This window comes from Rhinatrema bivittatum, chromosome 3 (genome assembly GCF_901001135.1).
Source record: "Rhinatrema bivittatum chromosome 3, aRhiBiv1.1, whole genome shotgun sequence".
Lineage (NCBI taxonomy): Eukaryota > Metazoa > Chordata > Amphibia > Gymnophiona > Rhinatrematidae > Rhinatrema > Rhinatrema bivittatum.
In genome coordinates this window covers 203068351-203094649 of record NC_042617.1, presented here as the reverse complement: position 1 = coordinate 203094649, position 26299 = coordinate 203068351, and the positions used below count along the sequence as shown (strand labels likewise).

General features: G+C 47.5%; 1 protein-coding gene across 2 annotated transcripts in view; it reads left to right on the top strand.

Annotated features, from left to right (window-relative positions):
- The first annotated feature begins 403 nt into the window (after positions 1-403).
- Positions 404-26299, top strand: part of LOC115088723 (recQ-mediated genome instability protein 1-like) — a 44687-nt gene continuing 18791 nt past the window's right edge. For both annotated transcript variants that reach the window (XM_029596966.1, XM_029596967.1), the window contains exon 1: positions 404-513. The gene's annotated coding sequence lies outside the window, so the exon portion shown is untranslated. The remainder of the gene's footprint in view (positions 514-26299) is intronic.

The following is a 26299-nucleotide window of genomic DNA, read 5'->3' as shown; positions in this document are numbered from 1 at the left end:
CTGTTTATTCATAGGGAAGATAATTAATGACTAGGCCTAATCACATTGTCGTATTATTTGCAGGGGCACTGGAGCTCAGCAGAACTGAAATGCAAACAAACAGTCCTTATCCTGCTTTAATTAACAATTCTGAACCAGGCTGTGAGAGTGGCACTGTCAAGTAGCTCTTGGGTGATTTACAACACCCCTTCACTATGTTCACACCACTTGCATGCAAACAAGTATAGCCATCTAAGCTATCTGTTCATTTTAAAATATGTGCTGCCTTGTTGACTACAAGAATGTCCTTATCTTTGTGTATGATTTAATGGAGACAAATATTGAGTTTAGGAGGTTGGGGAATATACACGATAACACTTTGCCAGACCTTGCTCATAAGGTCATCATAGATAGGAAGCCATTTTTTAAAGTCTCAGCTACAGTCAATGCAAGCTATTGAAAATTATGACTGACTGCAGGACTATTTTCCATTTCCTCTATGCCTGAATATGAGGGAGGAATGGCCATGCCAGGGTAGGTAACTATATTCCTCTTTATTTTATCGTAGCATGTACCCATAGACCTTATCCCTATGAGGACTGTTATAAAATGATCCTATATGAGCATAAATTTATGACTATGAGTAAGTTTTAATGCAGACTTGACCCCACATGTTCAAAGCAAACTTAAGTTAGCTTTGAAAACATTTGGGTCATTGCCCTTCACAAAATAACCTGCACAGAATTACACCTGTTCTTCCCAGGGCATAACTTAGTTATGTGCATACTTTAGAGAATAAAATGTATGCTAAGTCTCATCTCTGCCCCCTCGGAATGCCTATCCCCAGTGCACATAAAAGTGTGCATGAAATGAGCTTGTGCACATAATGCTACATCCACTGAGCCTCAGACAATTTTATAAAGCCATTTATATTAGGGATGTGAATCGTTTTAGGACGATTAAAATTATCGTCCGATAATTTTAATATCGTCTTAAACCGTTATGGAACACAATACAATACAGATTCTAACGATTTATCGTTATAAATCGTTAGAATCGTGAGCCGGCACATTAAAACCCCCTAAAACCCACCCCCGACCCTTTAAATTAAATCCCCCACCCTCCCGAACCCCCCCCCAAATAACTTAAATAACCTGCGGGTCCAGCGGCGGTCCGGAACGGCAGCGGTCCGGAACGGGCTCCTGCTCCTGCATCTTGTCGTCTTCAGCCGGCGCCATTTTCCAAAATGGCGCTGAAAAATGGCGGCGGCCATAGACGAAAAAGATTGGACGGCAGGAGGTCCTTCCGGACCCCCGCTGGACTTTTGGCAAGTCTCGTGGGGGTCAGGAGGCCCCCCACAAGCTGGCCAAAAGTTCCTGGAGGTCCAGCGGGGGTCAGGGAGCGATTTCCCGCCGCGAATCGTTTTCGTACGGAAAATGGCGCCGGCAGGAGATCGACTGCAGGAGGTCGTTCAGCGAGGCGCCGGAACCCTCGCTAAACGACCTCCTGCAGTCGATCTCCTGCCGGCGCCATTTTCCGTACGAAAACGATTCGCGGCGGGAAATCGCTCCCTGACCCCGCTGGACCTCCAGGAACTTTTGGCCAGCTTGTGGGGGGCCTCCTGACCCCCACGAGACTTGCCAAAAGTCCAGCGGGGGTCCGGAAGGACCTCCTGCCGTCCAATCTTTTTCGTCTATGGCCGCCGCCATTTTCGGCGCCATTTTGGAAAATGGCGCCGGCTGAAGACGACAAGATGCAGGAGCAGGAGCCCGTTCCGGACCGCTGCCGTTCCGGACCGCCGCTGGACCCGCAGGTTATTTAAGTTATTTGGGGGGGGTTCGGGAGGGTGGGGGATTTAATTTAAAGGGTCGGGGGTGGGTTTTAGGGGGTTTTAGTGTGCCGGTTTTTCGATTTTTCGATTTTTTGATTTTTAACGATTTTTAACGATTTTTCACGATATTTTACCCCCCCAAACGGCAACAATACGATTCCCTCCCCCTCCCAGCCGAAATCGATCGTTAAGACGATCGAGGACACGATTCACATCCCTAATTTATATGCCTAATATAGGGCTTTATGCATGTCAATGATTTTCATTACATTTCTCAAAACTAGTAAAAGTATTAGGGATGTGAATCGTTTTAGGACGATTAAAATTATCGTCCGATAATTTTAATATCGTCTTAAACCGTTATGGAACACAATACAATACAGATTCTAACGATTTATCGTTATAAATCGTTAGAATCGTGAGCCGGCACACTAAAACCCCCTAAAACCCACCCCCGACCCTTTAAATTAAATCCCCCACCCTCCCGAACCCCCCCCCCCCCAAATAACTTAAATAACCTGCGGGTCCAGCGGCGGTCCGGAACGGCAGCGGTCCGGAACGGGCTCCTGCTCCTGAATCTTGTCGTCTTCAGCCGGCGCCATTTTCCAAAATGGCGCCGAAAAATGGCGGCGGCCATAGACGAAAAAGATTGGACGGCAGGAGGTCCTTCCGGACCCCCGCTGGACTTTTGGCAAGTCTCGTGGGGGTCAGGAGGCCCCCCACAAGCTGGCCAAAAGTTCCTGGAGGTCCAGCGGGGGTCAGGGAGCGATTTCCCGCCGCGAATCGTTTTCGTACGGAAAATGGCGCCGGCAGGAGATCGACTGCAGGAGGTCGTTCAGCGAGGGTTCCGGCGCCTCGCTGAACGACCTCCTGCAGTCGATCTCCTGCCGGCGCCATTTTCCGTACGAAAACGATTCGCGGCGGGAAATCGCTCCCTGACCCCCGCTGGACCTCCAGGAACTTTTGGCCAGCTTGTGGGGGGCCTCCTGACCCCCACGAGACTTGCCAAAAGTCCAGCGGGGGTCCGGAAGGACCTCCTGCCGTCCAATCTTTTTCGTCTATGGCTGCCGCCATTTTTCGGCGCCATTTTGGAAAATGGCGCCGGCTGAAGACGACAAGATTGAGGAGCAGGAGCCCGTTCCGGACCGCTGCTGGACCCGCAGGTTATTTAAGTTATTTGGGGGGGGGGGGTTCGGGAGGGTGGGGGATTTAATTTAAAGGGTCGGGGGTGGGTTTTAGGGGGTTTTAATGTGCCGGTTTTTCGATTTTTCGATTTTTCGATTTTTAACGATTTTTCACGATATTTTACCCCCCCAAACGGCAACAATACGATTCCCTCCCCCTCCCAGCCGAAATCGATCGTTAAGACGATCGAGGGCACGATTCACATCCCTAAAAAGTATACATGTAACATGATTTTTCATATACTATTGTGCATACTAAGGAAATAGCCTAGTGGTTAGAGCAGTGGACTGTAAACTAGGAGACCAGGGTTTGAGTCCTGCTGTCACTCCTTGTGACCTTGGGCAAGACACTTTACCCTCCATTGCCTCAGGTACAAAAACTTAGATTGTAAGTTCTCTGGGGATAGAAAAATACCTACAGTACCTGAATGTAAACTGGTGTGATATCTCAATTGAGATCAAATATTGGTAAATAAAATAAATAAGGGCAGACATTCTGGAAGGCAGAGTTTGGACTTTCACTCGTACTTTTTTTTATTTTCAAATGTATGCATGTAAATTATATCACACAGGTTATGCCCTGTGAACAGCAAGGGCAATTTAGAGTGTAGTAGCAGCATAAGTTTGTTTTAAACGTGTGGCTCAAAGTCTGCTTTTAAAACTTATACATATACTTTATCCCAACCAGCAGAGTTATAAAATTAAACTCTTTATGCTCATAAAAACCAGTTTCAGTCTTGTCCAGTAGCAATAGATTCAGTACAGTCCACTTCAAATACCAGACAAAACATCAGTTCATATGTTCATCATAAGAACCAATCTTCCTTCGGTCACTCTTTCTTCATCCATAAAAGGAACATTTATAAATTATCTGCTACTTCTAGCAGTAAATATACAGTCGTTCATCATTTTGCTATAGGCCATTATTGCACGCTTTTCGGAGTTATCGCATGCGATAAAACTATAATGCACACAATAACAGTCTATTACAAATCATGTATGGAAATTAAAAATGTATTATTAAACAGGGAGGAGTTTGGATGGGGTTTAAGGAGATTAGGGGCTGCCAGTGCTGAATGCAATAAACTATTATACACTAGCACGGGCAATTTTGCAGGAAATAATTACACCTTTTCCCAGGGTGCTACAGGGGTGACAATGTCTAGTGCAGCTGATATCGACACATACGATAATGCAATGCCACGTGTGTTACCTTGTGTTGTGATGTGGCCGGCTGCTCCTTTGCTTCCCCACACCCCTTTTTCTACCGTGGTTATAGCAAAATGCATGGCGCAAATGCAATTTTTTAAAATTTATTCAAAGGAGCGGGATCAATGAAAATGAGGGGCATTATTGTTGCGTCAGAGGTGGACCCTTGGGCCGAGGTGGGGTTGATGCAACCCATAGGTAAGGACCTACTGATCCCCACCGTCGGCAGGTGGAGTGGGCTGAAAGGCAGAGGCCCCTGGAGCTTCACCAATACCAGCCCTCGTTCCCTGCAGGTTGAGCCTTTGGGTGCCGGGGCTAGCAAAACTTAGGTGGGCCTCTGTGTATAGTTGCAGGAGAAGTGGGTTCAGCCCAGAGACAGCAGTTCAGGGATGGTACAGTTCTACTTTGGACTGGATAATGCCCTGGAAACTTGGGCACCAATGGAACAAAGACAGACAGAGGCCGAATCATGATGAATCTTCATCCAGGAAGTAGACAGAAGAAGCGTCCAATGGTAGGCTTGTGTCAGGGCGGCAGCAATCCAGAGGCAATGGCAAGCAAGGCTGTGGTCTGATCACAGAGATAGTCAAAAGCATAGTCAAGCAAAGCTGAGGTCTAATCACGGAGATAGTCAAAAGCGTAGTTAGACGAAGCAAGGGTCTGGGCTGGAGATAGGCTGTATCGTAGTCAGGTGAAACAGAGTTCTGGGTCTGGAGATAGCCTGAAACGTAGTCAGGCAAAGCAGAGATAGGCTGGAGCATAGTCAGGTGAAGCAAAGTCAAAGTCCATGTAGTCAATCTGAAGCATAAGCAGAACAGGAACAAGAAAACAGGAACCAGGAACAACAAGGAGCAATAGCGCAGGTAAGAAACAAATCTCATAGTAGCAACGAGTACTCGACCAGCGAGGAGTCCTGTTGCAAGGCAATGCTATGGAACAGAACCTCAGCTTAAATATTATGAATAGTTTGACTTCATCATCCGGGGCCGCGGCTAGGTTGCTGCCACGGTCCTTACATAAGGATCAGCGATGCGCATGCCTAGGGAGGGGCACAGTGCAAGTGGTGGTGTCTCTCCACGGGCCACGCAGAGAGGCCTGACGAGTAGTGGCATCAGGACCAGAAACGCTGGAGACTGTAGCAGGACCGGAGATACCGGGGGAGGCCCGAGGATGTAGCTGGCGGCCCAAAGCCACCAGTGAGGAGGAACCAGCGGCTGGAGTCCTTCTGGAAAGGTGAGAGGGCCATGCCATGGGTCTGCTGTGGATGGTAACCCCAGATGGGCACGATGGTAGTTCAGGAGGAGGGTTTTGTCCAGGATGTTCTGGGCTGGTTCCCAAGAATTTTCTTCGGGTCCGTAATGCTCCCAAGAAAGGAGGTATTCCCACCGGTGGCCCCTACAGCGGAATTCGAGGACTTCATGTACCTTGCACATTCTGTCAGTCTCAGCCACAAGTGGAGGTGGTTCAGGAGCCTTTCAGGCAGGCCAGGATAGAACCACAGGTTTTAAGAGGGATGAAATGTGATATGTATTCCCAGCATAGGGGGAAGCCGAAGCTGGTATGTTACAGGTCCAATATGTCGGGTGACCATAAAATGTCCAATATACCTTGGCGCGAACCTTTGGGATGATATTCTGAGTTGGATATACCAATTACTTAACCAGACTTTCTGCCCAGGGAGGAATTCAGGATCCGAGCGTCGGTGACAGTCAGCAGTTCTCTTGGCCTGGGAAGTGGCTTGACGTAAGCGCAGATTCGTCTGCTCCCATAAAGTCTTGAGGGCATCTGCAGTAGCCTGTGCTGCAGGGGATGGTTCTGACAATGGTATGGGCAGCAGTGGTCGTGGTTGTTTTCCATAGACAATAGAGAACGGTGACGTGCCTGTAGCAGCGGAGATGTGGGAGTTGTGAAAAACCTCTGCCGAAGATAAAAGTTCGGACCAATTGTCTTGGCGGTCATTGATGTATGCGCACAAAAAGGCCTTGAAAGAGCGATTCATTCGCTTGGTTTGTCCATTATCTTGGGGATGATAGGCAGTTTTTAAACTGATATTAATACCAAATTTTCAGCAAAGAGCGCGCCAATATCTAGCAACAAACTGTGGACCTCTATCTGAGATAATGTCCTTGGGTAGGCCATGAAATCTAAAGATATGATGAAAAAATAGGCATGTGGAGCGGATGGTAGGCCTGGTAGAGGGACAAAATGAGCCACGTTTGAAAATCAGTCTATGGTTACCCATATTATGGTATGACCCTTTAATGGAGGCAAATCCACTATGAAATCCATAGGCAAGTGGGTCCACGGTTCCTCGGGTGCTGGAAGTGGTTGCAGAAGACCGCAGGGTCGATCGACTGGGGTTTTTTGCTGTGCACAAGTGTTACAGGATTCGACATAAGCTTTAGCATCAGAGTCCATAGTGGGCCATTAGAAGAACTGCTGGAGCAGTGCCAAAGTTCGTGCTCGTCCTGGATGACCAGTGAACTTGGAATCATGTGCCCAGTGAAGAACTGTTTCTCGAAGTCATCGGGGCAAAATGTTCTTCCCAGCAAGAACTGGGTGAGTAGCAGGCAAACAGATACAGGCTGGGTCTATTATGTGACTAGGTTTTTCCGGAGTATCTTCAGGCTCTAAAGAGCGTCATGGGGCAGCAGCCCAGAGGTTTTTATCGTTTGGACAGTAAACAAGCTCAAAATTGAACCTGGAGAAGAATAGAGCCCATTGAGTTTGAGAGGCGTTGAGATGTTGAGCCTGGCTTAGATGTTCCAGGTCCTTTGATCCATGAAAGAGATTTCTTTGACCTTGACGAAGATGTAGTAAGCTAGTGCTTGCCACGGCATACCGCCCTGGATCATAAAAGGTCCGTCAAAACACAGCCACTAATTGAGACAACTCCCTTAGAAGGGAGTCTGAGCATTCCCACAAGGGGAAAACAAAAGCCAGCGCCTTCCCCTCGAGATGGGATAGGATAAAGGTGACTTTAGTCAAATTGTCCTGAAAGATGAAGGTCTGCAGAGCAAATTGCATATAGCACTGATTTATGAACCCTCTGCAGAGTCTGGAGTCACCGTTGAAATGTGGGGGCGCTGGTAGGGCCAGCAAGGCTTGAGGCATCGATGGTGATGGCTGTGGATGAGAAGGAGCCGGGGTAGACACTGGATCATTGGTAAGCGCATCAAGCCGGGCATGTAGGCGATCCATGGAAGAGGCCAGTGCCTCTCAAGAATCTGCTGCTGTTCTTGTACCTAGGATGCCAGGCATGGGATGGCCTGGAGGGCACGTGGCTCCACCAAGTCCATGGCCTATGCAACCTGATGCATTGGAGGTGGACTCTTGGGCCGAGGTGGGGTTGACACAACCAGTAGGTAAGGATATATGGGTCCCCACCTTCAGCAGGTGGATTGGGCTGAAAGGCAGAAGATGCTGGAGCTTCACCTATACCAGCCCTCGTTCCTCGCAGGTTGAGCCTTTGGGTGCTAGAGCCAGCAGGACTTAGGTGGGCCTCTGTGTATAGTTGCAGGAGAAGTGGGTTCAGCCCAGAGACAGCAGGCAAGGGCTGGTACAGTTCTACTCTGGACTGGATAATGTCCTGGAAACTCTGGCTCCAGTGGAACAAAGGCAGACAGAGGGTGCTCGAACAAAGGTAGGCTGAAGCCTGATGAATCCACGACCAGGAAGTAGACAAAAGAGGTATCCAATGGTAGGCTTGAGTCAGGGCTGGCGGCAATACAGAGGCAATGGCAAGCAAGGCTGTGGTCTGATCACGGAGATAGTCAATAGCATAGTCAACCAAAGCTGAAGTCTGATCACAGAGATAGTCAATACCGTAGTCAGACGGAGCAAAGGTCTTGGCTGGAGATAGGCTGTATCGTAGTCAGGTGATGCAGAGGTTTGGGTCTGGAGATAACCTGGAATGTAGTCAGGCAAAGCAGAGGTCTGGGACTGGAGATAGGCTGGAGTGTAGTCAGGTGAAGCAAAGTCAAAGTCCGTGTAGTCAATCCAAAGTATAAGCAGAACAGGAACAAGGAAACAGGAACCAGGAACAACAAGGAGCAGGAGTGCAGGGAAGAGACAAATTTCTTAGTAGCAATGAGTACTCGACCAGCGAGGAGACCTGTTGCAACGCATCGTTATGGAGCGGGGCCTGAGCTTAAATACTATGAATAGTTTGACGTCATCATCCTTCCCCGGCTAGGTTACCGCCTGGTCCCTACATAAGGATCAGTGATGCGCAAGCCTAGGGAGGGGCGCAGTGCGAGTGGTGGCGACTGTCCATGGGCCATGCGGAGAGGCCTGATGAGTAGTGACATCAGGACCAGGACCGCTGGAGACTGTAGCAGGGCCTGGGGGAGGCCCAATAACATAGCTAGCTAAGACTAAATACCTGGATGGCATGACTTCACTCGAGGGAGACGCCCCCGAGATTCCCGCCATGACATGGATAAAGACGTGGGTGGCGTGCTCACCCTAGGAGGCCCTCAGGAGAAACATGGCGGATTGCCTTGCCATTGCTGTTCTGGGGACGTGGGGAGAGCGGCATGCAGACGCGGTGGTAACCATCTTCCCAAGGTTAACGGGGAGAGCAGAGAGAAAGGTGAGGCACAGAAGTCGAAGCTGTCTGAGACCGATGGACACAACACTACACCCCTTCAAAGGGCCCCCTCCAGACCCCCTACCTGGTCTAGGTTCTTGAGGATGCAGTCGGTGGAATTGACAAAGCGTCTCTTGGCCCATGATATTAGCCAAAGTTTCCCAAGAGTTTTCTTCAGGTCCATAACCCTCCCATGACAGGAGGTATTCCCAAACTCTGTGTTGCGGTCCCGGATGCGAGTGCCGCGACCGGGACCTTACTTTCTGTGTCGGGCTCCGGTTCGGGGGGCGCCACGGTGGGCACCAGGTTCCGGTCTCGATTCCGAGCAGCTGCCACATGGTGCTGGCGGGCCAGCGGGATACATCCTCGGCGGCATCTCCACTGAATTAGCCCCTCCTCCCTGGGTGCGCGCGCGAAAGGCCAGGAGTTAAAAACCCTCCTCCCTGGATGTGCGCGCGCACGAAAGGCCAGGAGTTAAAGGGCCTTTCCTGCCTTGGGCGCCTTGCCTCCCTTTCTGATGTTAGATGCCCCGCCTCCGTTTATGAAGTCAGACGCTGGCAAATACTTAAGGCTGGTGTCTGTCTCAGCTTATTGCCTTGCAACAAGTTTGCTTATCATTACAGTATGCCTCTGAGTTCCTGCTTGTAATTATTCCAGTTGCCTGCTTCAGTTCCAGTCTTGATCCTGGTTCCTGTTCCAGTTGCCTGCTTCAGTTCCAGCCTTGATCCCGATTCCTGTTCCAGTTGCCTGCTTCAGTTCCAACCTTGATCCCGGTTCCTGCTCCAGTTACCTGCTTCAGTTCCAGTCCTGGTTCATGTCCGCCTTCGGTGCCAGCCTTGGTCCTGTTCCAGACTTGTCTGCCTTGACCTCGGATCTTCTCATCGGATTCTCCTTTCGCCTAAGTCCCAGCGGCCCGGCTCCTACGGGCTCCTCCCGGGGGAGCGCGGGCTTCCAGGGTGAAGATCCTTCTCTTCAATCTGTCCAGTATCTGCCTCCCGGCCTTTTCCGCTAGACGGGAGACTATTTCCATCTTCTCCGTCAGGCTGGCCTAAGAGTCCACTAAACCACTAACAGTTTGCAAGACCATGGACTCGGCGAATTTTTCAGGTCTCCAGGCAATCCCCGGAATTGCCCACCGTGTGCAGCAACAGCAGCATTGCATGGATGTTCTTGCAGCGACTGTAGAGCGACTTGCTAATTGTCTGGACGCCATGCCAGATCCAGTGCCTGCTCTGCCACCGGCTTCAGCTGTAAACATTGGTTCAATTACTCAGCTACCGGCGCCGTCACGTTACACTGGAGAGGCTAAGACTTGCCGAGGTTTTCTGAACCAATGTTTTATATGATTCACGCTGCTTCCTCAACAGTTTCCTACCGATGCCGTAAAGGTGGCGTATATTCTGTTGTTGCTTGATGGGAAGGCTCTAATTTGGACGTCTCCACTCTGGGAGCGGAATGATCCCTTGCTCAGTAATTTGTCGCTGTTCATCTCCAATTTCAAGTTAGCCTTTGATGACCCGGCTCGCTTAACCACCGCTACCTCTGAACTACTGCAATTACGCCAGGGTTCCCGCTCTTTAGCAGATTATGCCATGGATTTCTGCACGCTTGCTCTGGAAGTTGGGTGGCGTGATGACAGCCTCCGGGCTGTATTTATGGAGGGCCTGTCCGGGCATATCAAGGACGAGTTGGCCGCCCGCGATCTTCCAGAGGATCTCAACGGCCTCATAGATTTGGCTGGTCGTATTGATCGTCACCTCCAACAAAGGGCAAAAGAACTAAAATCCACTCGACGTACCCCATCTTTAGCTCCTGTATTCTCCAGACCAATATCTTCGGTCCCCTCTCCAGGAGCAGCATGTCCTGATTCTGCTTCTGAGGAACCCATGCAGTTAGGGAATACTCCGCTTACTGCAGAGGAGAGACAGCGCCGCTGTACTCTAGGCTTGGGCCTCTACTGCGGTCAAAAAGGCCATTTCCTCGCTCGCTGCAAAGAGCGTTCGGGAAACGCCAGAACCTAGGAGGTCGTGAGGAGCTCCTCATAGGCTGTGCTGGTACCGCTCCTCAATGTACTGTACCCATCACACTCGAATACCCAGGGGGATCATTGGAGACCCTCGCCTTTCTGGATTCAGGAGCAGGGGGCAACTTCATCCTGGAGGATTTGGTACGCCAGTTACAGATCCCCACTCGGCCTCGGGAGGTGCCGCTGTGGATTACCTCCATCCGGGGAACACTTCTTCCAGGGAGAATCTCTGCTTCCACAATACCCTTGACTTTATGCACCAGGGCGATCAACTCAGAGGAGATTGCCTTCCTTGTTCTGGAGAAGGTCATCCACCTTGTGGTGTTAGGCCTACCATGGTTACAGAAGCACTCTCCGATTATCCAATGGGACACATTACAGATCGTGAAATGGAGCCCCTTCTGCTTTGCTAACTGCCTGAAGGTTCCGAGAGTGTCCGTTCTCCCTCTCTTGCACACCACCATCGCTCTACCTGCACCATATGCCGACTTCTACGACGTATTTTCCAAGACGAAGGCGGAGATCCTGCCTCAACATCGGCCATTTGATTGTGCCATTGAGCTTTTACCAGGAACGACACCTCCTCGGGGAAGAGTATATCCCTTATCACTACCAGAGTCTCGGGCAATGTCCGAATACATCTCGGAGAACCTGGCAAAAGGATTTATCCGACCTTCAAAATCTCCAGCAGGGGCGGGCTTCTTTTTTTGTAGGTAAAAAGGACGGGTCGCTAAGACCATGCATTGACTATCGGGGTCTGAATGCCATCACCAAGTGGGATCGTTATCCACTCCCACTGATTCCTGAACTCCTGGATAGATTTCAGGGAGCTAGGATCTTCGCAAAGTTGGACTTGCGGGGCGCATATAACCTTGTCCGTATTCGACCAGGGGACGAGTGGAAGACTGCCTTTAACACCAGGGATGGGCACTATGAGTACCTCGTCATGCCCTTCGGACTATTTAATGCCCCGGCAGTATTTCAACATCTCATGAACGAGGGTACTTCGTGATTTACTGAATACGTCTGTCATCGTGTATCTGGACAATGTATTAATCTACTCACGGGACTTGTCTTCTCATCGCCTACATGTCCATCAGGTATTACAGTTACTCAGAGACAATGGATTATATGCCAAGTTGGAGAAATGCTGCTTTGAGAAAGATTCTCTTCCCTTTCTGGGATACATAGTCTCCGCCACCGGATTCAAGTTGGATCCTGAAAAGGTAGCCGCCATCAGAGACTGGCCCCGGCTGAGGGGGCTAAAGGCGGTGCAGCGTTTCCTCGGCTTCACAAATATCTATAGACATTTCATTCCACACTATTCTCGTACCGTGGCTCCTCTCACTGCCCTAACTCGGAGAGGTGCTGACGTGGTGGATTGGCCTGATTCAGCATGTCAGGCGTTCGAAATCCTCAAAGAGGCTTTTCTACTGGATACGTGTCTTCGTCACCCTGATCTGCTTCGTCCATTTGTCGTAGAGGTGGACGCATCGAACATCGCGGTGGGAGCTGTGCTTAGTCAATGCACTGACTCCGGTCAGGTCATGCCATGCTCATACTTTTCCAGGAAATTCTCTGTTGCCGAGAATAATTATAGTATCGGGGATATGGAGTTACTAGCTATCAAGCTCGCCTTTGACGAGTGGAGACAATGGTTGGAGGGAGCTATCCATCCCGTTACAGTATATACGGACCACAAGAACTTGGAGTTCCTGTCCCAAGCCCAACGCTTAAACTCTCGACAGGCCCGCTGGTCTCTATTCTTCAACCGCTTCAATTTCACACTACGCTACCGGCCGGCTGCTAAGAATCTTCAAGCAGACGCACTTTCGCGCTCAACGGACCTGGAGGAAGAGCAGGACCAGCCCCAATACATCCTAGACCCCACAAAGATCAATCTTTCCGGGACCACTGTATGTTCTCTTGGTAATATGGTGCTTCCCCGATGGTCTCGAAAGGGGGTCTTGCTCTGGGCCCACAACTCCCTTACGGGGGGTCACGCTGGCCATGATAAGACTCTTGACTTGGTAAACCGCTTCTACTGGTAGCCAACCTTGAGGAAAGATATCCGCGCTTTCGTAGACTCCTGTCCCACCTGTGCGATACAGAAGCCGCGGATGGGGAAGCCTTGGGGCCTACTCCAACCATTGCCCATTCCAGTGGAACCATGGACCCACATCGCCACCGATTTCGTGGTGGACCTCCCAGCCTCAGAAGGGAATACAGTCATCTGGGTAACTATAGACAGGTTCTCCAAAATGGCCCACTTTGTTCCCCTGTCCCTGTTCGTTGGCTCTCGAACTAGCCAGCTTGTTCTCTCATGTCTTCAGGATCTACAGTCTGCCCCAGGACATTGTCTCTGATCGTGGGCCTCAGTTCACCGCCCGGTATTGGAAGGCATTATGTAAGAAGTTCAATGTGCAACTCAATCTGTCCACCGCCTTTCATCCCCAAAGCAATGGGCTGACGGAGCGCACCAACTGCTCCTTGAAGACTTTTCTTCGCTCCTTCATCAATGTAAGACAGAATAACTGGGCGCAGTTATTACCGTGGGCAGAGTTCTCGTAAAACAACCATTCTCATGCAGCCACAGGCAGTTCACCCTTTTTCATCGTTTATGGAAACAGTTATGACTACCTCTACCACTGCCGCTTCCTAGTGCAATTCCAGTAGTACAAGCATCCGCCCAGCAATTGCAATCTCTGTGGACGTCCATCCAAGAGAGACTCGCCAAAGCAGCCAGGGCCATGAAAAATTGGGCAGATTGTCACCGACAGCCGGCACCCATCTTCCTTCCCGGAGATCGAGTGTGGCTCAGCACAAAGAACATTCAGCTCCGGATCCCATCCCGGAAGTTGGGCCCGAAATACTGTGGCCCTTTTCGTATAGCTGAGAGTGTGGGGGCCGTTTCTTACTGGCTACGCCTACCCTCCTCGATGCGTATACATAATGTATTCCATGTCTCCTTGTTAAAACCTCTCATCCTCTCCAGGTACCATCATCAAGTTCCTGATGCGGTGGATCCTTCTGTGCCTGATGAGCCCACCTATCAAGTTCGGGAGGTTCTGGATGACCGCTTCCACCAACGACGATGGGAATATCTACTTGCCTGGGAGGGTTGTGGCCCGGAGGACAACACATGGGAACCAGCTCGTAACATTCTAGATAAGGAACTACTGCTCCAATTCCATTGCCAGCATCCCAGTAAACCTGGGCCTTCTAAGAGGGCGCGTAAGAAGGGGGGTACTGTTGCGGCCCCGGTCGCGAGTGCCACGACCGGGACCTTACCTTCTGTGTCGGGCTTCAGTTCGGGGGGGCGCCGCGGTGGGCACCACGTTCCGGTCTCGATTCCGAGCGGCTTCCACGTGGCGCTGGCGGGCCAGCGGGATACATCCTTGGCGGCGTCTCCATGAGGGAGACGCCGTCGCCTCACTGAATTAGCCCCTCCTCCCTGGGTGTGCGCGCGCGTGAAAGGCCTGGAGTTAAAGCCCCTCCTCCCTGGGTGTGCGCGCGCGCACGAAAGGCCAGGAGTTAAAGGGCCTTTCCTGCCTTGGGCGCCTTGCCTCCCTTTCTGATGTTAGATGCCCCGCCTCCGTTTATGAAGTCAGACGCTGGCAAATACTTAAGGCTGGTGTCTGTCTCAGCTTATTGCCTTGCAACAAGTTTGCTTATCATTACAGTATGCCTCTGAGTTCCTGCTTGTAATTATTCCAGTTGCCTGCTTCAGTTCCAGTCTTGATCCTGGTTCCTGTTCCAGTTGCCTGCTTCAGTTCCAGCCTTGATCCCGGTTCCTGTTCCAGTTGCCTGCTTCAGTTCCAGCCTTGATCCCAGTTCCTATTCCAGTTGCCTGCTTCAGTTCCAGTCCTGGTTCGTGTCCGCCTTCGGTGCCAGCCTTGGTCCTGTTCCAGATTTGCCTGCCTTGACCTTGGATCTTCTCATCGGATTCTCCTTTCGCCTAAGTCCCAGCGGCCCGGCTCCTATGGGCTCCTCCCGGGGGAGCGCGGGCTTCCAGGGTGAAGATCCTTCTCTTCAATCCGTCCAGTATCTGCCTTCCGGCCTGTTCCACTAGTCCGTAGACTATTTCCATCTTCTCCGTCAGGCCGGCCTAAGAGTCCACTAAACCGCTTTAACACTCTGTCTCTCTTTCTTACATCAAGGATGGCATCAACCTTGTACTCAATGTCTTCTTCTGCATCAGGTGTCTTGGTGGAAAACTCGCTAAGGACAGGCGGTTTCAGTAGTGAGACATGGAACGCATTATGAATCTTCATTGCTGGAGGAAGTTTCAGATTATACGTGAGTGTCCCCAGACGTCGGAGGATGGGAAAGGGTCTGACAAAGCATGGAGCAAAATGAGCTGATGGTAGCTTGAGTCTTAGATGTTTGGTAGACAGCCAGACCTAGTCACCAGGCTGGAATTAAGGAGCCTTGCTGTGGTGAGTGTCATAGCCTTTCTTTGCTCATTGTCCTGCCTTTTGGAGCATCTTTTTATTCTTTCTCCAGAGTGATTGAATGTCATCAGCAGTAGATTGAGCTGCCGGGACGACACTGAAAGTGAAAGTGATAAAGATGGTAAGGGTAGTCGTCCGTAAACCACTTCAAATGGTGTTGATCCAGTAGATGTTGCTGGATGAGAGTTGATGGCGAATTCAGCCCAGGGCAACAGTTCAGCCCAGTCATTTTGACATGAACCAACATAGGCTCGAAGGAACTGCTTGAGTGTTCTGTTCATTCTCTCAGTTTGACCTTTCGACTGAGGATAGTATGCAGAGGTGAAGTCGAGAGTGATGTCAAACTTCTTACACAAAGCCTTCCAGAACTTTGTTGTATATTGAGCTCCTCTGTCGGAGACAATGTGTTTTGGAATGCCATGTAAGCGAAAGATGTGGGTGATAAAAAGTTTAGCAAGCTCCATGGCTGAAGGCAAGCCAGGGAGAGCCACGAAGTAAGCCATCTTAGAGAAATGATCCACTGTAACCCAGATGGTATGGTTACCTCCAGAAAGTGGTAAGTCTACTACAAAGTCTGTAACAATGTGAGTCCAGGACTCATCTGGTACTGGTAAGGGATGAAGCAGGCCCCAAGGACATCTGGGCGGAGGTTTCTGTCTGACACAACTGGAACAAGAAGCAACATAGGCGAATGTGTCTTCCTTCATGGTGGGCCACCAGTAGTACTTCTGAAGTTTAGACAGGGTTCTTCTTTGACCAGGATGTCCAGCCAGTTTAGAATCGTGAGCCCATGCTAACAATTTCTTTCTTAGGTTGCAGGGTACAATGGTCTTGCTCGGAGGTAGCGGATGTTTAGCTAACAGAATAACACTCTTCAGATTGATGATAGACTGGAGTTCATCAGGTACGTCTTCAGAGAGAAATGAATGAGATAGGGCATCTGCTCTGACTTTCTTATCTCCAGGGCGATATTTCAGCACAAAGTCAAATCTGTTAAAGAACAGGGACCATCTCGCCTGTCTATGGTTTAGGTGCTGAGCGTGTCCGAGGTACTCCAGATTTTTGTGATCAGTAAAAAACAGTGATCTGATGTTGTGCACCTTCAAGCCAGGGGTGCCACTCTTCGAATGCCATCTTTATTGCCAGTAGTTCTTTATCCCCAATGCCGTAGTTCTTCTCCGCTGGCGAGAAGTGACGGGAGAAGAAAGAACATGGATGCAAGATCTTAGAGTCACTGGTCTGGCTTAGCATGGCCCCTACGCCTACATCCGAGGCATCGACTTCCACAATAAAAAGCCGTGTTGATTCCAGATGGCGAAGGCATGGCTTACTCGAGAAGGCGACTTTCAGCTTCTGAAATGCTGTCACAGTTTCTGTAGACCAATTGGCGACGTTGGCACCTTTCTTAGTCATTACTGTCAGTGGAACAGTTAGTGAACAGTAATTCTTGATGAATGTTCTGTAGTAGTTGGTAAATCCCAGAAACCGCCTAAGAGCCTTTAGACCGGTGGGTTGTGTCCATGTTTGAATGCTCTCAAGCTTCTGAGGGTCCATCTGGAAGTCTTGATTAGAAACAATGTACCCTAAGAAGGGCACGGATTCCTTATGGAATTTGCATTTAGACAACTTGGGTTATAAACGGTTCTCGCGAAGCCTCTGCAGTACTCTTTTGACATTTTCCTGGTGGGTATTCAGATCCTGGGAAAATATCAAGATGTTGTCCAAGTACACAATGACACATTGGTAGAGTAGATCACGCAGAATTTCGTTCATCATGTTTTGCAAGACAGCCGTGGCGTTGCACAGGCCGAAGGGCATCACCAGGTATTCAAAGTGCCCATCCCGGGTATTAAAAGTCATCTTCCATTCATCACCAGAGCAGATGCAAATGAGGTTGTAGGCTCCTTTGAGATCAAGCTTGGAGAATATCTTGGCTCTCTGTAGTCTATTGAATAGCTCCGAGATGAGTGGTAAGGGATAGCGGTCCTTTACAGTGATCTCATTTAGACCTCTGTAGTCAATGCATGGACGTAATGTTCCGTCCTTCTTCCCCATGAAGAAGAAGCCTGCACTGGTAGGAAACTTGGAGGGTCTTATGAAGCCTTTCTGAAGATTCTCCTGTATGTACATAGCTTTATTTTCTACTATGGAGAGAGGGTAGACCCTTCCTTTGGGTGGTTCTGTGTTAGGCTTCAAGTTGATGGCGCAGTCGTAGATTCTGTGTGGAGGCAGCACGTCTGTGGCTTCTTTGGAAAATACATCTTGAAAGGATGCATATTGAGGCGACAACCCTGGCAACAATGGGGTAGTTGGCATGTAGGGTACTGGAGAGACCTCCATCAGACATTTACCATGGCAATCTGGGCCCCAACGTGAAAGCTCCAAGGTGACCCAGTTGAATTGAGGCATATGTTTCTGCAGCCATGGTAGCCCCAGTACTAAAGGGTGCATGGCCTTCTCTAGCACAAAGAAGGAAATAGTCTCTGTATGAAGAGCTCCGGTATGTAAGTTCACTGGTTCGGTGAGCATGGTTACTTCACTGGGTAAGGGCTCCCCATGGATAGAAGATAGGAGTAGTGGAGACATCAAGGTAGTGGTGGGGATCCACAAATGTTCCACAAGACGTCTCAATATGAAATTTCCTCCTGCCCCAGAGTCCACTAAGGCAAGGGTCTGGTATTCTAGAGGTCCGCAGATTAAGGATATAGGAAGAGAGAGTGGAGGAGAGGATGCAGTTAGACATAAGAAGAGTCCTCCCACAGGACTTAGGTCTGCCAGTTTCCCGGACATATAGGGCATGTTTGTACAGCATGACTAGCTTGTCCACAATACATGCATAGTCCCAACCTCTTTCGCGTTCTTCTCTCTTTTGAAGTCAAGTGACTGCGACCTAATTGCATTGGTTCTTCGTTGCCAGCAACTGGACCTGAGTGAATAGGCCTGGGCGTAGACTTAACTCGAGTCTCTCCCTGAAGTGGCCTTCTGGGACTCTTGGCCTCTTGAACCTTGTCACGAAGTCGGCAATCAATTCTTGGTGCCAAATTCATTAATTCTGCTAAGGTCTCAGGCATCTCTCGAGCCGCCAGCTCATCTTTCAACCGGGAGCTCAGTCCTTCAAAGAAGATGGTCTTCAGGCATTTAGGGGCCTAATGTAATTCTGACACCAACATCTTGAATTCTATGGCGAAGTCTAGCAAAGGTTTATTAACTTGTTTCAGATGAACAAAAGTAGATCCTGCTGTTGTGTACCGGGCAGGGTCATCGAATACTGATCTGAACAGTTCAAGGAACCCATCAAGATCATGCAGGATAGGGTCATCGTGCTCCCACAGCGGAGAGGCCCAAGCCAACGCTCCTCCGTCCAGATAAGACAAGGTGGTCTTGGCATAAGCTGTAGGAAAATGATTAGGTTGCCGAGAAAAGTGCATGCTACATTTCCAAACTTCCCCTGAGAAGCGTGTTGGAGCACATAGAGGTACAGTTGTCTTGACTGTCACTTCTGGCTGTGTAACTTCTTTACCTGTGGTGGTCGGTGCATCCATCTGTGCATGCAACTGGTAAAAGGCAGCAGTCAAGTTGTCCAGCGAGTTCTGTTGTTTAGAGATTCGGTGGGCCAGGCCTGGAATGGCCTGCAATGCAGTGAGCTGAGCCAAATCCATGGAGTTAGCAATCTATTATAGTTTTGAGGTGTTGGAGTTGATTCTTGGGTACTGTGGTGATGACCACTCCCACGGGGAGGAGCCCCGTGAGGAACCACAGTACTAGGCTAGACTCTAGACACGCAAACACAGAGATTTGTCTTTTATTATACAGCAGAGTGATACCACCAGAGGTTGCAGTAGTGAGGTAATCCAGAGGTAGCAGTCCAGGGGCCCTCGGCAGAGGAGACCTGTCTCGCAATGATAGTATAGGGAGTGCAGGATGCAGGTTCCCAGTGCTGATCTATAGATGAGACAAACTGACAATGTTAGAAAACTCACTATGTTGGTAGCTGTATAGATGGAGATCCCAGCAGGCAGAAGTAGTTGAATACAGGCACCGAGGCAGGGAGAGGAGGCCCTCGAGGAGCGAGTACCTGATCCCTGATAGGCACCTGAAAGAAAGCACAGGGCCCCCGAGGAGCAGGTACCCAGGTTAGAGAAATACCCCGAAGGGCAGAGAGAGCTTCCAGTGGCAGCAAGGAAGCGGCAGAGTAGCTTAGACTGGACAATCCAATCCTTGCTAACGCGAATTGTTAGCAAATGAAGGGCAGTCTAAATACCCGGATGGCGTGACGTCACTCGAGGGAGCCACCCCCGAGTGTTCCCGCCATGACGTGGATAAAGACGTGGGTGGCATGCACACGCACACCCTAGGAGGCCCTCAGGAGAAACATAGTGAATTGCCTTGCCATTGCCGTTCCGGGGACACCGGGGAGAGCGGCGTGCAGACACGGCGGTAGCCATCTTCCCAAGGCTAGTGGGGAGACAGAGAGAAAGGTGAGGCACAGACGTTGAAGCCGTCTGAGACTGACAGATGCAACACATAGTCAAGCAAAGCTAAGGTCTGATCACGGAGATAGTCAATAGCTTAGTCAAGGAAAGCTGAGGTCTGATCATTGAGGTAGTCAATAGTGTAGTCAGATGACGCAAGGGTCTGGGCTGGAGATATTCTGTATCGTAGTCAGTCGAAGCAGAGGTCTGGGTCTGGAGATTGGCTGGAGCGTAGTCAGGCGAAGTAAAGTCAAAGTCTGCCACGGACGGCACGTGTAACAATTATTGCACTTTTTTAACACCAGAAATAACTACAAAGTTTTTCCTGGCATTAAGCTGCATGATATCACTGAAACACAATTTGCACTAAAGGAGAAGGAGAGAAAAAGACAGTGAGAGAAAGAGAACACCTCTTTATAAGACTTTCATAATAGTCAACAATTTATTTCACTGTAGGAAGGCCAGCTAGTAACTCGAGGTGAGGCTTTGGTATTGGTCTAGGGTTTTGGGGCCAGATATGCAAGCAGAGTGAGACATACGAAGAATAGCACAGTTGATCTTGGGGAAGATTCGATAAAACCTCACCTCGAGCTATTTGCTGGCCCTCCTATAGTGATATAAATAGTTGATTATTATGAAAGCCTTATAAAGAAGTTCTCTCTCTCTCTCTCGCAGTAGCTCTAAGATTATCATAGCCAAGCCCCTTTTCTTTTTCCTTATTGCAGGCATTTTTCATGTGAAAATTATCACATTTTGATAAATCTAGGCCTCAGACTGGCAGTCTAGGATCCGTACCAAGTGTGCTCAATTTATCTATAGGTCTTCTGTGCATAACTGTCTCAAAGGCTTTGCTAAAATCCACAAAATCCAAGTACACTATGTCTAGGATTCTCCCTTGATCCAACTCTCTGGTCAACTAATCAAAGAAATTGATCAGATTCTTCTGACAAGATTTACCTCTGGTAAAACCATAGTTCCTCAGATCTTGCAATCCATTGGATTCCAAAAATTGCACTATCCTTTGTTTTAGCAGCATTTCCATTAGTTTTCTCACCACAGAGTTCAGACTAACTGGCCTGTAGTTCCCAGCCTTTTCCTTACTTCCACTTTTATGAATAGGAACCATATCTGCCCCTTTCTAGTCCTCTGGAACTACTCAAGACTATAAAGAAGCATTGCAAAGGTCAACCAAAGTTGCTACCAGGACATCTCTAAGTTCTCTTAGTACTCTCAGATACATCCCATCCAGCCCCATTGCCTTATCTACTTTAAGTTTAGTTAGCTCCTTATCAACTTATCAACAACTTTATGAAGAGGATACTTAAAGGAATATTTTTAAACAAAATCCAGAACACTTTTGAAGTTTAAATGATAGACATTTCAGAACTAACTGGATTAAGATGCCGTTGAAGTGTTAATTCCGCATCAAACTTTCCGGTCCCCTCCTCCCCACCCAAAAGAAAATCCTTTTTACATTATCATTGGAATATCTTTTATGATTCACTTATGTTTTCTGGTGAAATTATCATTTGCTTATTCTACTCTGACCTGAGGGAGAGAGTATTAACTAGTTAAGAAATGTATTAAGTTCATCCAATAAAGAACTATTAAAGAAAAAAAAAAAAGATGGTACCTTATATATTCTTTTTTATTTGTTAACCTTTATTTCTGCATATTCAAGTGGACTATTGCATAATTTTTATACTGCAAACAGAATTTAGTAGCCTGACTTTGGAAGCAATTATTATTTTTCTTTAATTCTCTACTTATCATGATTTTTTTTTTTTCAAAAACCACAGCGTAATTTCAGCTCTGTATAATGACTTTTCCCATTAATGGTGCTCTGCATGGCAGGCTGATTGCAATATCATATTGTCCCTATGGAAGTTACATTCAAAAGACCATTTTATAACCTTCATTGAGTGTGTCCCTTTTTTTCCTTTGTAAATAAGGTGAATGCCCCTGTTTTTACACCTTCACAATGATTTTTATTTGTATATTCATGAATCATTTTGCATGAATGATTAAAAATAGCAGCAGGTTTTCCGAGACTCAAGTGCAAAGTTTTCAGCATCTGAATGGACTGAAGAAGGAAATACCCTTTGCCATTTTAATAGTATACAGCAATGCAAATAAAATCACTAGAATATTTTTTTGGATTTAGTGATTGCTTAATGACAAAAGAAATATCCCCATTATTTAAAAAGTATTAGTTCCTTGTATTGCAGATTATTTGTAGAACTTCAACGAATCATTTTTTTTTAAAAACATAAGCTTTCTCTTAGTACTAAAGAGCAAGTTAGATGAAAATAAAAAGTCTTCACAAGTAAAATAAATAAAATAAAATCATAATCCAAACAATAGGTCAGTAGATCAAAGTACATGATGATTTATGAGGCTTATAAAGATTTCATAGCAACCCAAAGGTAGCATCATCAGACCTTTTTAATCCATGTACAATTTACCCAGATGTCTGGTCAAGCTTATTATGTGATAACAAAACCAGTCTAATAAGAGCATAACTATAAGGGTTTTATACTAATAAACATTTGATTTAATACCCAAGTTAAATGTGTTTTTACATGTTAAATGTGTGCATAAGCTAATGTTCATGTACAACTACTGTTAACACATATTTTTATATATTCATTAGTGTTACTGCTAGTTCCACAGCTTTAATGCTAATGCTCATGCAAATGATTATTATGCCTTCTTTGAGGTCAATTTAAAAAAATGCATAGGGAACTGGTAAACTCGCAGATACTTTTATTGTGGATTTTGTACCAATTTTCAAAAGAAAAGTACTCACATTCTGTAGCTTTGCAGTTCCCCAAGGAAAAAGAACTTACAGAAATGTTCACCTGCTTTTCCTGGGGGATATTTTTTTCCTGTCAAAGCAACATGCATAGCTTTGAAAATGCAAAATGATATGTGCAGTTGTTTCCCCTGGGCTAAACCTGTCCCAGGAACATCTACACGAGAATGCAAGTCAAAGTTTCACAACATGCAAACTTTTACCTACATACTGAGTGCTCAATTTTTGAAAAGTCATTATACCCATGCAAGTAGCCATTTACACAGGGAAATATTTTTTTGAAAATTGCTTTCCTCTGGTTTAACAATGAATGGGCCTATGAGGGGTGACATTAGTCTCTTAATATAGAACTCTTATGTACTATATCTCAGAAGGTATAGCTAAGAATCCTGCATTGAGTGGGCCATTGGGAAATGCATCCTTCATCATTTTAAAAGTAAAAATAAAAATGGTTTAAACAAAAGCAAAGGCATTGGAAATTCTGAAAACTAAAATAAGCAAATTAAGCAATAATATAAAAAATAATGTTTAAAAACAAATGATCAAGTTGATATATATATATATATATATTGATTGATTGATTGATAGACAAGTCACTGGTGTCTGTAATGTAAATAGCATCAATAAATAATTAGGATAAGAGAATATAAAGCAAGATTGGACACATACAAATTATTTCTCATTATTGATTTCATTGGCATGCAGCTGAACTTCATTATCTGACTCTCTTATAAATTAACCTTGCATGAAGAAATACATTTGCTAGAGGAACTCAAACATTTCCTATACCTTTAGTTTCCATATAATAGCTGCACCCATGGAGACATAGCAGGCAACCAAGACCTCATAGATGAAGGACAGGCTCCTGTGATCCTTACCAATCTGCTACACAGCAATATTACTTCTAATGGTCAGGACCTCAGGCAACTTTCAACCTCTCTGCCCACTTAATCTTCAAATTCTCGTTATATTGGTGGAAATGCAATTCCAAATAGAGATGAGTGAACAATCTGAGGTCAAATTCAGTCCAGGCCAATGTCAGCCTGGATCAACCTGTTCGGATTTTGCCGGCTTTCCCCAGCTTTGTTTGATGTGCCAACATTTTCCACAAATACATGCCCCTGAAATGACCTCTTATTTTTATGTGATTGAAAATATGCAGGTTGTGAAAGTATGCATGCATTTTTAGGCAACTGAACAACTATGTGTGTGAATTCAGCTGATCTATCCATGTAACTGCTTGTTATATACTGTTATATATCTGTCTAAATATTTTTTCTTAAAAAAATAAGGAAACTTCTTTTAATTTGGAAATAATTAACAGTTTTAAACAAAAACAATCTTTGTAAATATTAATATGAATGTAAAGTTTCACATCGGTAGTTAAGAATATTACAAAGAATGATGATATTAGGCTAGACAGAGTAAATCAAAAGAAATGTAGGAAACATTTTTTTTTTCAAAGAAAGGATGATCGACACACAGGATTGTCTCATAGTTGAATTCATAGGGGAGCAAAACAATATCAGAATTCAGACAACATGGCACAAGTACAGAGGATTTTCAATGCTTTGATAGGGAGAATAAGACAGAGCTCAATGAGGGTCTGTCATATGACAGTAGCTAGGGGGAAATGGGCAAACTAAATGATCCTTTTCTGCCATCATATTTTGCATTTCCACATCAGAATACTTCTTCACTTTGGGAATTTGTCAAGAGTTCAGTGGGCAAAAAATAAGTGATTTATAAAAGTAAGAAGTAGTGGTCCACGATAGTAGAGATGTGAATCAGAACCGGAATCGGTTCGGATTCCGGTTCCGATTCACATGTGGGGTTTTTCCATCGGGCCCGATCGCGTTTTGTTTATCGGCTGCGCCCCAGCCGATAAACAAAAAACCCACCCCGACCCTTTAAAAGTAACCCCATAGCTTCCCCCACCCTCCCGACCCCCCAAAAAACTTTTTACAGGTACCTGGTGGTCCAGTGGGGGTCCCGGGAGCGATCTCCCACGATCTCCCGCTCCGGGCCATCCTCCCGCTCCCGGGCTGTCGGCTGCCACTAATCAAAATGGCACCGATAGCCTTTGCCCTTACCATGTGACAGGGTATCCGTGCCATTGCCCGGATCCTGTCACATGGTAGGAGCACTGGATGGCCGGCGCCATCTTGTGCTCCTTCCATGTGACAGAGGCTGACCAATGGCACTGGTAGCCCCTGTGACATAGTAAGGGCAAAGGCTATCTGCGCCATTTTGAATACTGGCAGCCAACGGTCCGAGTGCAGGAGGTCGCTCCCGGACCCCCGCTGGACTTTTGGCAAGTCTTTTGGGGGTCAGGAGGGTCCCCCAAGACTTGCCAAAAGCCCCTGGTGGTCCAGCAGGGGTCTGGGAGCGATCTCCTGCACTCGGGCCATCGGCTGCCAGTAATCTAAATGGCGCCGATAGCCTTTTCCCTTACTATGTCACAGGGGCTACCGGTGCCATTGGTCAGCCCCTGTCACATGGTAGGAGCACAAGATGCCATCCAGTGCTCCTACCATGTGACAGGATCCGGCTAATGGATACCCTGTCACATGGTAAGGGCAAAGGGCCCTCGGCGCCATTTTGTTTAGTGGCAGCCGACGGCCCGGGAGCTGGAGGATGGCCCGGAGCTGGAGATCGTGTGAGATCACTCCCGGGACCCCCACTGGACCACCAGGTACCTGTAAAAAGGTTTGGGGGGGGGGGGGTCGGGAGGATAGGGGAAGCTAAGGGGTTACTTTTAAAGGGTCGGGGTGGGTTTAGGGGTTATTTTTGTGTGCCGTTTTTCCCGCCCTCCTCCAAAACGATAAGGGAACCCCCACGATCAATATCATGGGGTTTTCCTATCGTTTTGGGGGAGCCCCCAATTTCTGACGATTTTGAAAATATCGACGATATTTTCAATCGTCCGAAGCCCGATTCACATTCCTACACGATAGATATCAGTGTCATAGAATACACATTGTGGTCCATACTGAGCAAGCCAATGAGTGGCCAAGCTATCCAGGTAAAGTTAACCGGATAACTTTTAACAGGATACTGAGCAGAACTTACCTGCATAAGTGTTCCGCTGAATATATCTGGATAACCTGAAAACTTGCCTAGCGCTGACCAGATAAAGTTAGACTGTGCTCCCCTCTCTCCCCCCATAAATGCCTCTTGAACTGCTTTTCTACCTGGGTAAATTTTGTGCAGGCCACAAGTTGCCCAGACAAAATTAGGCAGGGAGTGGGGGAGAGGAAAATATTCAAATCTTGGGTTTGATCTGGCTAACTACAAAATTTAGTGAGACAAACTCTTTTAATACTGACTTCATCACAATAGTCACTTTTTCTTTTAAATAAGAAAGTCACATTTCAAAGTGCATTACATATGTCCATTAGAGATGTGAATTGGAACCGGAATCGGTTCGGTTCCGGTTCCGATTCAAATCTTATCATTTTTATCATCCGGCCTGATTGGTTTTTTGTTTATTGGCTGCGCCCGATCTGATAAACAAAAAACCCACCCTGACCCTTTAAAACTGACCCCTTAGCCTCCCCCACCTTCCCGACTCCCCCAAAAACATTTTAAAATTACCTGGTGGTCCAGTGGGGGCGCGAGGAGCAATCTCCCACTCTCGGACCGTCGGCTGCGCTAATAAAAATGGCGCCGATGGCCCTTTGCCCTTACCATGTGACAGGGTACCCATGCCATTGGCCGGCCCCTGTCACATGGTAG